Source organism: Micromys minutus (assembly GCF_963924665.1).
Source record: "Micromys minutus genome assembly, chromosome: 11".
NCBI classification, from domain to species: Eukaryota; Metazoa; Chordata; class Mammalia; order Rodentia; family Muridae; genus Micromys; species Micromys minutus.
The window spans coordinates 21,052,889-21,062,251 of NC_137980.1; the positions used below are offsets into that span (position 1 = coordinate 21,052,889).

The window sequence follows — 9,363 nt, forward strand, 5'->3', positions numbered from 1 at the left end:
GGCATCAAACGACCAAGGGCATCTATCTGTGAAGCTTCAGACATTCCACTGGGGCAAGCACACCCAAGCACGCATGCACACCAAATTGCTTCCAATGGACAAGCTAGGGTGAAAAGAAAAAGAGCCAAGGTCACATGGGGACATGCCACAGGATCTAAGTTCCAGCTTTTTCAACTATGGGTCACATCACCAGATTGGGGGGGTCACATAACTGAGTGACGAGGTCAAAAGAACTGGCAACTGCGAATGGTTTCAGAAAGTTCAACAACCAAAATTAATTTAAAAATAAACTTATGGTGAATACGAGGTGTTTCCCCCACATCGTGTCAAACACAAACTCTGCACTGTGCTTTCAGTCTTGCCAGACAATACCCATGACACCACCCACACATACAATACCCATGACACCGCCCACACATACAGTACCAATGACACCACCCACACATACAGTACCAATGACACCGCCCACAACGTGTCTGCTTAGAGTCAATGTTGCTGCATGTTATGAACGCCAGTGAGTTTACTGAGCACATAAAGTGTTCTGCTCTTACGGAAATGTAAAGGTTTAACTGCAGAAAACAAAGACTTTCAACACTCCTCACTTTCACGTCTCTGCATATACGTATAAACTAGCCTCCGTTTTGGTTGTACTGCACCAAAATGCTCGGCTTCTAAAAAATTTCCTCTTTGAGTTAATGATTTAGGTTTCATCTTTAAAAATGATTAAGTGAAATTCAGCTTGGGATTAAAATAGAATTTTAATTTCTGAAACATCCCTAAATGCGCTTCGTTGGATCGTGGTCCAGAAATGGAGTCATATGAGAATTCCGAATGTGTATGAGAACACTCCAAGACAAAAGGCAAATATCTTGTGGCCTTGGTTTCTTCAAAACATGGCACTGTTCTTGGCATGTGTTTTCAAGTGCCTCCCAGGTGTAGCAGATAAAATCGAGTTTACGTCAGATTACTCAGTGTTTACTTGCTGACATTATTCAATTAAATGTTAAAACTATCCTTTCTATGACTCCATGGAAAAACATGTTTGCCACATGTGGCTTGTCCCTGTGATTGCATACAGCATTAATTTATGAAAACCCTACTTGTGTGACCTTTCTTAACCCTTAGAATATAAACTGTCTGATGCTCTGAATAAAGTTGACTATTGCATGAGACTTTAGTCTGCCTTGTTCATCAGCTCCATTCTCCCAGGTCCCACCCCCTCTAGAACGGTAATAATACTTTTTATACTTTGCAAAACAAGTCTATGGAAAGATGAATTCTTGGCATTATAAAATCAAAATATCAGTCGGTTCTCAAAATGTTGAAAATGCTCCACATCCTTCAGTAACAATTTTTCAGCCAAGATTTATTCTTCATGTAAAATTGCACAAATGCATCCATCTCAATATATAAAAATCAGCTTTAGTCTTTTTTTCCTTTGAATTTGTTTGTTTAAGAGATAGAACACAGCCATTCAAAATTGTGAAACAAAGCATTAACACAGAATGAGGTTGGAAAATTAAGATGAATTGCTATATTCCATTTGCACAATAAATATTTTCAGAGAAGCATGTAGATACTAGATACTAACATAAATAACTAAGCATTTTTATCTAACTTAAGTGGCATACTGATTTTCAAGTTGAATTGTTACACAGTTGCACAGCAGTAAGCACAAACATTGTCAGCATGATTAAATGTGTAGTGTAGTGTAAGTTGTCTATTCCTCAAGTTAATTATCCTCTGGCCTCGCGTTCAGATATAAAAACAAGCATCCTGGACAGCATCAATGCATTTTATACAAATTACTACCATTAATAATTTATAAAGTGAATTGTGTATTTTGAGTACAAAGTTTTTATGTCGTAGTGTTGGCTATTTTGGTATCCAACTTTGTCACTAACTAGCTTTTGAGCTAGTTGACTTAAAATAAGAACTGGACTAGACTTTATCTTGATAAAGTACGTAACCCGAGCCTAATATTTTATGTCCTCAAAGGTTTCCCATTTTGTTTGGAAAACTTTTGGTTTCAAATTTTTCTAACACAATATACTTTTCAAAACCTTGTGTAAATGCAGAGTTGTTAACATCTCCATGAAATCCACGATTGTGTGCTCACAAAGAGCAAAGCATTTGGGGGGGGGGGCAGTGGGGGATGAAGGCCATACTTTCTTACAGAGAAAATCCTGATCTTACTTTAAAACCCATTACCAGTGACCTACTGTGAAAGCTCTTGTCTATTGCTTAGCTTCCTTCCACTTCTACACTGTTTTCCATTAAACATGGAACATCGTGGACCTAGTAGGAAGAGATTCTGACAAAGTTAAAGTGACATACAGTTTTCAGACAACTAACTTGTGACTTATTTACATGATTTTAAAACAGCTATTTGCTTTGCATTTGTAGGTCCTCTGTAAAGGCAACAGCACATCGAGTATTTCAAAAGGCAGCCATACACTTAATTAATGTTTCTAAAATAGCATAAGTTAACACAATTTTGAAACCTAACTGTCAAGAACTTTTGTTTGTAGTTTTAATGCTATATTACAGAGCAGAAGATATGCCTATCAATGTCCATCTTCCCTAGTTTGCCACCATATTCAAAATTCTTCCTTTGCAATTCATATCATCAATATACTTAGCAAGAACATGGATAAAATGGCAGAGTAAAAGTATGTCATGCAAGAGAAAAAGTGTTACACAACACACAAGCAACGTTACAAAAATTGGGAATACTGTTACTGTCAAATAGACAGTGGGCAAAGTGGGACTCATTTCAGGCGCTCCACTCAGTCACTAGTGTCCAAACACACGGGACAATGCCAATACAACTGCAAGAGATGTTCACCCAGACTGTTGTCCACTGACTCTTCATTTCACACAAAGGCTCATATCTGTACCAGTTGGTAAGGGTCATCATGATGTAAAGCGAAGCCAGGAAGAGCATAAAGCGAAAGGTGTAACTGTAAGTGACTCCATCCCTTTCATTATCTACAGCTCTGTGGGCATCATTGGCATCGTCCAGTGATCCATCATCCGCCATTCCCATCCTCTATTAATGTTGACTCATCACTTGTTAGCGTCAGCTTATTAACATGACTTATTACCATGTTGTTGGAGGTACGGATGCTCGAATAAAACACACACAGCAGGAAGAGAACGAGTCCTATAATTCCTTGAGGATGCCACCACTGAACAGACCGCCCGTCCTTTGGGATAGGGCTTGTGGTATTGAAGCCAATGATGCTTAGTAGACTTGGATTGCCATTTGTTTCTGGTTCATTGGTCATGGCAGACCATGTCAAATACATTGTGTAGACTGTAATTACCGAAGACTGTACCAAGCCAGATCTTGGTTGTGATTCCTGGATCTTGGGCAGGACAGACATCACAGACACGCCAGTGCGGAGGAGCATGTTGGCACTGATGAGCGCCTTGTTTTCTGAACAACTGGCTGGGTGAGTACAGGAGACAAAGACTAGGACGATGGCAACTAAGGACACCCTTAATAATAATTCAGGGCTGTAGCTGACAGTAGGGCTGCGTACCAACATCTTGAGTTCCCTTCTTCCATTTTTTTCAGCCCACGATTCATTCCAAGAATGGGCAAAATCCGTAAGTAAGACTAGTGGAATAAGAATGAAACAAAAGGCGCCTGCCATGACCACATAAAACCACACAGCTGTAAAAGTGCCTTCTGGGATGAAGAATGTGCTGATAATAATTGCAACTGCTGTAGCATATTTAAAGAGCCAGAATCTATTGTGGATCGAGGCTCTAGGGTCACTCTAAAGTCACTTTGATCATTAGTAAAGAGAGGAGAAGGGAGAACATGGCCTGGCCAAAGCACAGGTGATACACAGCTTTGTAGCCAACCAGAATATTGCAAGAAACAACACCTTTCCCATTCTCACAGAACCCAGGAGTCTTATTCAGTTGTTCCTCCATTCCTGGTATCAATATCACACAAGCTACACATTCTCCGACGAGCAAGGAGCGTGTGTAGATTAATCTAGTCACAGTGGAGTTGTTCCCACTAAGGCAGCAGCAGCACAGCAAACACGGGGCGCTGCCACACAAACACGGAATCCAGCTCGCCACGGAGCACAGCCCCCAAAAGGCTCCACAATATCGCCGTGTCACCAGCCAGTGAGTTCCAACAAGATGGGGACAGCCCAGCTTTAGTCTTAAATCGTAATGTTATGTGTAGCAAAAGAAACCTGTTCAAAGTTAATTTATTAACGACTTATTATCAGTGAGTGCTCTGTGTTCATACTCATTTTAATGTGTTTATATACTTGGGGTCCTGTATAATATTCTTGGGTAAAAAGGGATCATAAGGGAGAAAAGTCTAAGAAACCCTGGTGTAGTCTGAGAACCAGACTCAGCCCCTCTGTCAACCATAAGAAGAGCTCATGAGCTATGACATAAGTGAACATTCCAGCACACAACCTGTTGGTCCATCTGGCTAAGCCCTTCTTTGCCTTTTACCCATTTACGCTACTATACCTGTTACAGCCATTATGACGTTCCAAGGGAGGCGGGGCTTAAACATTACATATCCCACGTGCACGTCAATGGTCTAGAAGAGCTGTCCTGATTGCACAGAGCCAGGAAGGAAGATGGCAGTAAGTAGCAACGGATCTCAGAGGTGTTTGTTCTTCAAGAATCTTCAATGAAATGGCTGTCTCAGTTCAGGCTGCTATAACATGATAAGGAGACCGCATGGCTCGTAGCAATATGGCCTGAAGTAGACCAGCTGTCAGCATGGTCAAGTTCTAGAGAAGATGTCTCTGAACTATAGTGCTGACCTCCTGTATCCTCACACAACGGAAAGAGACACCACCAGCCTCTGATATGTTGCCAACCTTCTCGAGAAGTCACTCCATGACCAAATGACTCCCCAAATCCCATCTCCTCAGATCATCACACCAGCACATCAGTATTAGGGTAGCAATGGGAAGATAAGAACAGTGAAGGGGAATCATGAACAGTTAATGATTACAATAATGACCACGCACTGAAAGAAATCAGATTCTTAGAACTAAATGCACGGCTAATAACAAAACCACCAAGCTCAGTGGAAAAAGAAATCAACCCCATCAATAAAAGTCAAAAGACTCAAACAGACACTTTCTTTTTCCAAAAGAAAACAACACAAAGGGCCCAGAGGGATGTGAAAAAGTCCTCAGCTTGACTAATCATCACAAAACTGCAAATCCATTAGAGTGGCTGTTAATGGACAGATAAAAGGAAACTGAGAAAAATGACCCCTTGGACATTGTTAATCAGCACCAGCCATTATGGAAAACAGGTTCCTAAAAACTAAAATTAGAACTATGGTATGACCCAACAGTCTGACTTCTGGGAACAGATCCAAAGGAAATGACATCAGTGTGTTGAGGGGACATCATGATTCCCATGTCTACTTCACCACAGCAAAGATAGTGGGAATCCACTAAGTGTCCATCGGTGGACGAATAAAGAAAATGTGTGTGTACACACAGAAGAATGGTATTCGGCCATCTAACAATGAAGGAAAATCCCACCAGCTACAGAAGCATGGAGGAACCTAGAGGTCATTATGTTACATGAACTAAACCAGGAAAGAGGGGTTCATACTGCAAATCTCCCTTGGACATATGTTTTTTTAAAAATCCAAGTCTTAACAGCAGAGAGTTGAATGGTGGCCGACAGAGTGTGGGGTTCGGCACCTTCCAGTGACAGTGTATGTGTGGCGGGTGAGGGATGCTGATCAAAGGGTAGAAAATTTACCTGGATATGAGACGTGAGTCCCAGAGACTGTGTAAATGGTACCTATATCTACTTAATAAAAATACAACATATACTTAATAACAATTCAATACATACTTGAAATTGCTGAAAAGAGTAGATGTTAAGTGCTCTTGGTATGAAAAAGTTATACATTAGGTCATAATACATTAACTATCTTAATTTAGCTATTTCATGATGCCCATCAAAACAAGCTAAGCATCATAAATATATACATTTTGACAATTAAAACTAACAAATCAGCTGAAACATCTGTATGCAGATAAAATACTTCCTATTTAACAAATAACAAAACTACTATTTAACTTTTAACATTCTTTTTCTTATTGTTGAGGTTTGCACATTCTTAAGGAATAAACACACACACACACACACACACACACACACACACCCAACAACTTGCAGTGTCATCTTCCGGCAGTAGAGGGCAGTGGAGGACCACATTCTGTAGCACCTAAGTTGAGCACTTGAAGATAATCTCTTGAATTTGGCCAGGGCTCAAATCAGTAATGAATATTCTATCTTCCATAGGCTTATCGTTAGGTCAAAGACTCCTTGCTCCCAAAGACCAGTGTCTCCCTGATCTTTTTATATCCATCAAATTTGAAAAGCAATAGGCACTAAAGTCAAGATAACCCAGCTGGGCCGGGTCTGTAAGTGTCAAATATGTGTAGTGATATGGTTCTGCAGACCCTCCAGAGTGTTTCTGTTTAATCTGTGGCACAACCTAACTCACAGATGGGTGACTCTTCCCTCCTTTCAGAACACACCAAGCTTCAACATCACCAACTCCTTAGGAAAATCTCCCTCCCATCCTTCCTGCCCCTGTGATAATCAAGGTTTATGATTACCATCACCTCAAGCTCCAGCCAAGAACTGATTCAGAAGCCAGGACATGTGTTCGTTTGCTAGAAACCCATGGACAACAACATCATTCCAGCAGCAAGGGTACTGGAGGTCCAGGCAGGATATGCTCATATCCAGGCATGTTCTCTGTGTTGACATTCATACGCTCATATCTAGGCATGTTCTCTGTATTGACATTCATATGCTCATATCTAGGCATGTTCTCTGTGTTGATATTCATACACTCATATCCAGGCATGTTCTGTGTGTTGATATTCATATGCTCATATCTAGGCATGTTCTCTGTGTTGATATTCATACGCTCATATCCAGGCATGTTCTGTGTGTTGATATTCATACACTCATATCTAGGCATGTTCTCTGTGTTGATATTCATACACTCATATCCAGGCATGTTCTGTGTGTTGATATTCATACGCTCATATTTAGGCATGTTCTCTGTGTTGATATTCATACACTCATATCCAGGCATGTTCTCTGTGTTGACATTCATATGCTCATATCTAGGCATGTTCTCTGTGTTGACATTCATATGCTCATATCCAGGCATGTACTGCACTTGGAGATCCATATACCCATACAGATCAAATACAATGTTTCATCCTTGTGGTGTTTGTTGTCGGGCCCTGTCCTGTCTGCCAAATGCAACCTACCCTACTGCTTGTTTTCATGGGAACCCCGAGCAAAGACTGGTGTTTGAAGGTCTTAACGTCAGGAAAAAAAAAGCAAAATAGGAAGATTATTACAACATGAAAAATAATACAAAATTCAACTTTTAGTTTTCATATGTGAAAATTGATTCAAATATCATTTCGTTCATCGGGAGGTTTTTTTTTGAGTATAGCCATGTGCATGGCCCTTGAAGTCATTCTACCTGTTTGTAGTAAACACACTATCTACTATTTTCCCAGAAAAAGTTCACTAAACTCTTCATAATTACATTACTTCATAATTATTCTAACTTTATTCTGTGGATATAATATTGTGTAAAGAAGAATTCTGAGAATCAGAAGGTTGCAACAGATTTGCTTTTTAAATATGATTAAAATAAATAAGTTGGTTTATTTTGCAGTTTTGGTCCAAAGCCATGTGGGAAATAGCTTGGTAAGGGTTGATGAGAGATAGAATTTAGAATTGAACAACTTACCACTGTCATGACCCCAGAGTTGCTCCAAATTCCACTGATAAAATGCTCACAAGAACATGAAATGTCAAATAGTTCTGATCAAAACACTTTAAAGCAAATTAATTTTATTTTTAATCATGTATATACATGTTTATATATGTGTTTGTATGTGCACATGAGTGTATATGCCTATAGAAGCCAGAAGAGGGCATCAGATCCCTGGAAGTAGTTGTTTGCAGCCTGGTATGAGATGCTGGGACCCAAGCTGTCCCTCTACAAGAACAGCATACATTCATAACTGCTGAGTCATCTCTTTAGCCTTCTAAACACCCTCCTAAAATGATTTTTAAGTGAAAAATATGTTTGTGTAAACAAGAGCTGCTTTTGTGTAACAGTCTTCTCAGAGATAGAAACATTTCATCCTACAGGAATCTCCTTAAGGAAGGTAAACAGCTTTAGATAGCTTCAGGAAGTTCCTGAAACCAAACAGGTTCACCAAGCTCCTCCCTCCCAGAGTAGACAAACCAGGCTGAAAAAATGAGATCAGCTGCACAGAAGACTCTGAGAAGAGACCAACTTCCTGGAGGAAGGTTAGAACAACCGAGTCACTTGGAAAGGACAGTCTCTATAGGCTGGGCGGTTTGCTCCAAGTTCCTAACTTTTGTGAGCTTTCACCTGTGTTGGAGTAAGCTTTGGTGATGCAGCTGTCTTTAAGTCATTTCTGCTAATAACCCCTCACTCATATTCCTGTAAGTAATCCCAATAAAACTCATGGCTCACTGTTTTAAGACCCCAAGGAGTTTTAGCTCAGGAGCGCGACCCACAGAACACAATTAGACGATAGACCGCTGTAATAACAAGAGGTTTAATCTTAATTCCACACGTATGAGGTTTCTCATCTTCACAGGGACAGCCAACTCCGAACTCAAAAAACACACATCTTTTATTCTTTACAACAGGCAGATTTCAGCAATAACATGGGTGGTGACGTCACATTGGTGGGTTTTGGTGACTTTTGGATTCATTGGATAAGGGGGTTTAGGCTTATAATGATGTACTATTTAGTCTTTTCTATGAGACCTTGTGGCTGTCAGCCAGCAAATTCTGTGGGGTTTTGTCCTTGTTTTGTTTCTCAGAATTGGGTGATTAGAGCATGAGCTAGTTATGACATGTGTCAGGACCCTATCTAGGGCTTTCTAGAGGGCCAGATGGGTTTTCTGAGAATTACTCTGTTTTTATTTGTCAGGCACAGGTAGTATTTCACAGCCTTGGGATGACTGGAAAGTCTGAGTCTGACTTCAGCCATTTCTGTGTCTTTAGGGTCCCACAACTGTCTTTAACTTATTTCTGCTCCTGTTAATAACCCCTCACTCACATTCCTGTAAGTAACCCCAATATAACTCATGACTCACCAAGTTGGACTTTGGTGATATCCGTACTCTATTTTGTTGCAGGATCTCTGAAGGAGCTTAACTATGGTGGGCATGGTGGACATGGCTCTAGCAGGCCTTACCCTTCTCTCCCCATTCCCTCTGCTTTGCTAAAAGACCATTAAAATTACATTCCTAAAGCTAGCC

At 40.3% G+C, this 9,363-nt stretch overlaps 1 pseudogene across 1 annotated transcript; it reads right to left on the reverse strand.

Moving 5' to 3' along the window:
* Positions 1 to 2,776: 2,776 nt before the first annotated feature.
* Positions 2,777 to 4,522, reverse strand: LOC308427107 (serine incorporator 1-like; annotated as a pseudogene). The gene is made up of 2 exons: positions 4,500 to 4,522; positions 2,777 to 4,186 (listed from the first exon to the last, which is right to left on the reverse strand). The product of its transcript is annotated as a serine incorporator 1-like (transcript).
* Positions 4,523 to 9,363: the final 4,841 nt, after the last annotated feature.